The sequence below is a fragment of the Macaca fascicularis genome, chromosome 1, assembly GCF_037993035.2.
Source record: "Macaca fascicularis isolate 582-1 chromosome 1, T2T-MFA8v1.1".
NCBI classification, from domain to species: Eukaryota; Metazoa; Chordata; class Mammalia; order Primates; family Cercopithecidae; genus Macaca; species Macaca fascicularis.
Window position 1 is genome coordinate 214,711,168 of NC_088375.1, and position 6,553 is coordinate 214,717,720.

The 6,553-nt window shown below is 50.5% G+C and overlaps 1 long non-coding RNA gene across 4 annotated transcripts in view; it reads left to right on the top strand.

The window, feature by feature from the left end:
• LOC141408738 (uncharacterized) overlaps window positions 1-6,258 on the top strand; it is a 60,230-nt gene extending 53,972 nt beyond the window's left edge. For all 4 annotated transcript variants that reach the window (XR_012425078.1, XR_012425081.1, XR_012425076.1 and 1 more), the window contains exon 4: window positions 5,411-6,258. This is a non-coding gene — a long non-coding RNA (uncharacterized lncRNA). The remainder of the gene's footprint in view (window positions 1-5,410) is intronic.
• The last annotated feature ends 295 nt before the right edge of the window (window positions 6,259-6,553 follow it).

The window sequence follows — 6,553 nt, forward strand, 5'->3', positions numbered from 1 at the left end:
AGAGAAGAGAAGGGGAAGAGGAGTGGGGTGGAGACAAGGGAAGAAGGTAAAATAGAAGAGATGGAGGAGAGAATGAGAATGGAGACGAGGAGTGAGAAGAGAAAGGGGCGAGAACAGACAGTGAGAGAGAGGGGAGAGACTGCTGAACATGGGGATGGGGTGGCTCTCGGGGGACAGCCCTGAGCAACAGCATTGTAGGCATTTGACAGAAAGGGCCTAGTGGCCAGGCGCGGTGGCTCAAGCCTGTAATCCTAGCACTTTGGGAGGCCGAGACGGGCGGATCACGAGGTCAGGAGATCGAGACCATCCTGGCTAAAACGGTGAAACCCCGTCTCTACTAAAAAATACAAAAAACTAGCCGGGTGAGGCGGCGGGCGCCTGTAGTCCCAGCTACTCGGGAGGCTGAGGCCGGAGAATGGCCTGAACCCGGGAGGCGGAGCTTGCAGTGAGCTGAGATCCGGCCACTGCACTCCAGCCTGGGCAACAGAACAAGACTCCGTCTCAAAAAAAAAAAAAAAAAAAAAAAAAAAAAAAAAAAAAAGAAAGGGCCTAGTTGTCCCAGCTGTTCTTGGAGAGGGCCTGAGTGGTCACACATGAGCACAGCTTACAGGTGGTACAAGTGTTGAGAGAGGTGGCCATTCCCCTGATAGCCATAATCTTACAGTTTGTTGTTGTTGTTTAAGTTGGGGTCTCAGTATGTTGCCCAGGCTGGAGTGCGGTGGTGCCAACATGGCTCATTGTAGCTCTGAACACCCAGGCTCAAGTGATTCTCCCACCTCCACCTCCCAGGTAGCTGGGACTACAGGTGAACACCAACAACACTTGGCTAATTTTTGTATTGTTTTGTAGAGATAGGCTTCTGCTGTGTTGCCCAGGCTGGTCTCAAACTCCTGGCCTCAAGCGATCCTCCTGCCTCAGCCTCCTAAACTGTTGAGATGACAGGTGTGAGCCACCACACCCAGCCATCTTACAGTTTTAAAGCAGGTGAAACTGGCAGAGCTGGAGGTGGCTGGGAAAGGCGGCTGTGCCAGGCCTAGTGGAGCCTGGGGCTCCACTTATCTCATTCAGAACTGAAGACCTGAGCTGTGACGGCACAGGGGCCCTCAGCATCTGGGTCATTAGCAAAGGGACTGGCAGTTGCACAGGCCAGAAAGGAGCCCACCTGTAGGAAAAAGATAAGTCTGATGGGCCAACCTCAGTTTCTCCAGCTAGAAAATGAGGGCATGGGACCAGAAGATCATACCCACAGCTACTAATATTAACCTCCTGCTATGTGTCACACTCCTTTCTTGGGCCTTCTGGGAACCCGTCCTGAGCTGACTGGACTCACCATTCCAACCTCAGTCCCTGCTACTCTCCCCATACCCTCCCGCCATCTTTCAACCTCACCAGGCTCAAGTACGCCAAGCCTGTTCCTGCCTCAGGGCCTTTATACGTGCTGTTCCCTCCGCAGAATGTCTTCCTGTGGTCTTTGCCTAACTGGCTCCTTGCTATCCACCTCTTCAGAGAAGCCCTCCATCATCACCCTGCCTCAAATAGCTTCCCAGTCACTTGCCTTTACATTACCCAGTTATGTTCTTTGCCACTCCATTCCCCTTCCAGCATGGGTGCTCTGTTAAATCAGGAACCTTGTTCCTTCTGGTCTCTGTGGTGTCCCATCCCTACCCCCATGTGAGTGCCTGGCACATACAGACACTTGATACCTGCTTGCTGAATAAATGAATAAGTGCAACTTGGTAAGCTGTTGCTTCATTTGTGTTATTTCAAGTAGGTGTCATAAATATTTGCTTTTGTTAGGTATTGAGGGAGATGTTATCATCAGGGTCCTACACAAGAGGAAACTGAGGTTCCCAGAGGTGAGGTCACAACAGCTGGGACCTGGACTCAAGGCTCTGCCTCCAAAGCCCTCTCCCCCAGGGTGCCCCACCTTTTGTCGAGCAAAGAGGAGACACCAGCCACCAGGAGCTGGGGATAATCTTTGTGCTTTAGAGATGAGGAGGGGATGGCTGTGGGTGAAGTTGCTCAGCACTGCCACCCTCAGTCCTGTGGTGGTAATGCCTTTAGGCTCGTTCGTGGGGCACACTGCCTGCAACTGTGATTCTCAAGAGACCCAGGGCAGGGCTGGGAGCAAGTGGCAGCTGTGTGGTTCACACACCACCTGAAGCAGCTGGCTCCTAGAGGTGCCCAGTCAGAACAACACACAGGGATTTCCGGAGAGAGTGCTGTCCTTCAAATTATTCAGGCTCATTTCCCAGACAGGCCCAGCACAATGCCACAGATTTCCCCAGTGGCATAGTGTGCTGCGAAGCCTCCTACCCACAGGACAGGTGCCCCTTGCCTCTGTGGGTAACAGAGAAGTGCCTCATGTGCCCGAAGACTGCAGAAGTCTGCTTCATTGGCCACCTGTCTGTCGGCAGTGGTCTACACCTCTTCAAACCCCTGAGCTGAGGTTTATTGTGGTCAAGGGGCAAGATCATGGCTATTAGAGCCACCTTGATCTGGATTGAAGTCCCAGCTATGCAACTTACTGGCTGAGTGATGCTGGACCTGTCACATAACTCTCCAAGCCTCAGTTTCCCTGTCTGTAAAAGGGAGATACTTATTAAAGTGCTTGGTCCAGAATTAAGTCAACAAGTGGCATATCTGCCATCTGGCATATCAGCCCCTTGCCATCTGGCCACAGTTTCACCTCTGGCCACTCCTGCCCAGTTCCTCTGCCATGCTTTGCACACGCTGTTCTCTGCCTAGATGCTCACCCTGCCTTGCCTGCTGGGCCAAGGTCTCTTCCTTCTACATGGCAGGCACCTCCTCCAGGAAGCCTTCCCAGACACCCTCAGAGCGTTGGTCTATCCTGGGTTCTCTGAGCCTCCATACTGTTAGAGTGGTGAGGTCTGTAATGGTCAGTGTGTGTGGACCAGGGTTGTGTCGTTTTCGTCCCAATGTCCCCAGCACAGGACTCAGCAGGAGGAATATCAGTTGAATACATAGATGAAAGAAGCACTCGAAAATAGAAATGAATTAATGAGTAGAGAAAGGAATGAAGAAAGCATGGAGGAAGGAAAAAGACAAAATGAAGGAAAAGGAGAAGAAAGCAAGGGAGTGGGAGAAAACAGAAGGTAAAAAGAAAAGAAATGAGAGAGAAAAGGCAGAGAAGGAAGTGGGCCCTCCTAGGGTCCCTCCCGCCATGCTGATGTCTCAAGTCCCAGCTCTGCAACTTACTTACCCCCCTGTCCTGCCTGCTTCTGTCTGCCTGTCACTCCACAGAGGTCCTCAGTTGCCTCCAGCTCCCACAAAATATTCATTGTTCTCTTGCCTGCTCCACTCCGCCTCTCCCTGCTTGTTAGGTGCCAAAATGGTGGAATGATCAGAGGTAAAGCACGTCTGTCACCAGGCATGGTGGGGCTGATTCATCGAAAGACGCTCCTCTCCCCCAGGCTCTGCTGCAGAGGCTGAGTCAGCCCTGGCTGCTTCTCTCCTAAGGTCACAGCTATGTCTTCCCCAGAGGGTCCAGGAAATGTAGCACAGGCTTCGAAAAGGGCACAGCCCCTGGAGCTAGAGAATTTCTTTTTGAGCAATTGGGATCAGAGAACCCTTGGCTTGAATGTGGTGGGGCAGACTCTAAGGATGCTGGAAGGGGCTGGGAGGTGGTTCAGCCTGTGCTGGAGCTAGGGGAGCCCCAGTTCCACTTGGCGTTCTGGAACAACCTCGTGGGCAATTCCTTGAGCATGATCCAGGAAGGCTGGTATCTGGGGATGGACTTGGGCTGGTAGGGGAGTGGGTAGCCTTTCCAGATGGGACTGGAGACAGGGCTGAGGGAGCACGGGGGAGTCAACACTCTGCAGGCCGAGAGGCAGAGGCCAAGATTCAGAAAGGCTGCCAGAGCCCACCCAGCTCCAGTCTGCGATGACAGCCACTGAGAGCCCAGCCAATAGCTACTTTATCTGTGCACCTACTATGTGCCAGATCTCCACCATGTACTCAGGGCTCCTGGGACCTTGTTTCATTCCATCCTCACAGCAGCCTTCTGGCATAGGTGTCATTGTCATCTCCATGTGAGGAAACCACAGCTTGGAGAGGTCGGAAATCCTTAAGCCCATGGCTGTAGAATGTCAGAGTCCCAATCTGAACCAAGAACAGCCAAGCCCTGTTGCCTTCTTGTCCAGTTACCCTTTAGAAACGACTTACTAATTTTTCTAGAATATAATAATACACGCTAGCTGTAGAAATGTAGAGAAGTAGAGTTCAAAAAAGAAAATGGACTTTACCCCAAACCCAGCATTGTTTTCTCTATGCCCTTAAAAAAAAACCACAGCAGGCACCATGTGGCTTCTTGTTATTCCTACTTAACATTAGAGCAGAAGCATTGTCCTAGGAGAATACAACTTTTGGCAAGTATAATTTTTACTGGCTGTCATAGTATTGGGGTTGGGAATATGCGCCCTAATTTCCTTAGCCATTCCCCTATACCTGGACGTTTGGATGGACTCCAAAGTTTCACTGTTATAAACAAGACTGCTATGTGTTTCTTTGTGTTCAGGCTTTTTCTATGTTTCAGGCTTTTTCTATGTTCCAGATTTCTGGAAGGGGAATGATTGGGTTAAAGGCAGGGTTGCTTTGGGGAGTGGGTGGATTGGAAGAGGACCAAGGAATCCTGGCAGTCATCCCCAAGAAAGGTGCTTTTTTTTCTAAGAGAGACCAGCTCATTGAGGGAGGCTGCCTTCCTTTGGACTAACTGGCCTAAGTTAGACTAACATCAGAACTTTTGATGATACCTTTTTGACCTTCTGACTGTTTCTTTACCCTCTTATAAGCACTGTGGGTGTGTGTTGAGGGGCCCTTCATACATTCACCTACTGGGTTCCTGGAGGCAGCTGCGGATTCAGAGAACTTGGGGATAATCTTATTCAACCCTCCTCATATGCACACAGGTGTACCATTTGACAGGTGCAGTGACTGAGTCCCAGTAAGGACAGGTAAGTTGTTTAATCTGCCTGAGAGTAACTTTGCTGAGAGCAGATGGAGGCTCCCTGACTCCATGGCTCCCTCCACTGTGTTAGCTGCCTTGCATTTTTTTTTGATTCCAGATCATATAATTCTATCCCCAAGCATAATGAAGAACAATTGCTGGTATCATGGTTGCCATGGCAACACTGGCTCCAAATTTCCTGCTAGAGGTGCTGGGAGTGAGGGCTTGGACTATGAGGGTCCTGAGGCTGGGATGGGGGTGCTGACTGGAATGTGGCTGGAGTCCACTAAGCTCATGCCAGTGCAGTGACATCACCCTGATGCCCTCAAGGAAGCCTCAGGGCTGAGCCCAGAGCATGGACTGTCACCAACAGTGCTCCAATTTGGTGCTGATGTTCCCTGTGCAAAGAGAAGCAGGATCCATGTTTCACTTTTTTTTTTTAAGACTGGAAGATGAGAAGCACGGCTGAGTCCCGGAGCAGACTGAGCCACCTAAGAGGGGAGGAACCACTGCAGAGAAACCGTGTCAAGCCTTTTTGAAGTTCCAGGGGGAGAACAAGAGAGCAGAGGCTCCTGGTGGCTGGTGACAGGTGCTGATTTGTTCTGGGGAAACAGCACAGAAAAGTGACTGGAGAGGAGGCTGGGCCAGAATGGGATGCAGGCAATGGGAAGGACTCTCAAGACACAGTCCTGGGCTCGCAGGCAGGACCAACCCCCAAACCTGTCCCCCCAGGAGCCTGCAGAGCCTCTGCCCTGACAGGGGACACCTCACCTCCTCTCCTTGCAGCTGCTCTTGGCTGGGAGAGCAGAGAACAGGGGACAGGAGAGAAGGCCCCAGAGTACTGAAGCTGAGGCTGGGATAGTCTTCATTTGCCTCTTTCCTCAGCCCTTTTCCTGTTCTCTTGTCTTTTCTCTCTTTCTCTACTTCCCTTCTCCCTAGCCCAGTCTCTCACCTTTCTTCATCCTCTGGGCCTTTTCTTCTTCCTCTCTTGCCATGATTCTTCCTTCTCTGTCCCTCTTGTCTTCTCTTTTACTTCCTCTCTTCTTCTCTCCTTCCTGCAGCTATGCCCTCTTCCCTCCTTTTTCCTGTCCCCAACCAGGGCATTAGAAATGCATCCCAGTCAGCCTGATCTGATCACTGCATATTGTATGCATGAATCAAAATATCACATGTACCCCAGAAATATGTAAATTACTGCATATCAATGAAAAGAAATCTAGCTTCTTTGCCTCACGTAGAGAAAAGCCAATCTCAAGTATAAATAAACAAGCAAATAAAACAAACCACACTGGCCCCCCCGCCTCCCTGCCATCATCTGGGCCTGCCACCATTTGCTCAGGGTATCTAAACATCAGCCAAAATCAAAGAAAAGGTTTTAAAAATCTATTGTTGAAAATTTCCAAAATTAAGTAGACATGCCTGTACAATAGCATTTCCCAAAGTGTGACTTAATATACTCCAGGCCTTTAAGTTGGGAGAGGTGGTTCCGTGATACAGTTAAAAGCACAGACTCAAGCCCATCTGCCTGGGTTTAAATCCTTGCTCTGCAGCACGATAGTTATGTGACATCGGGCAAGGGCTTAAGTC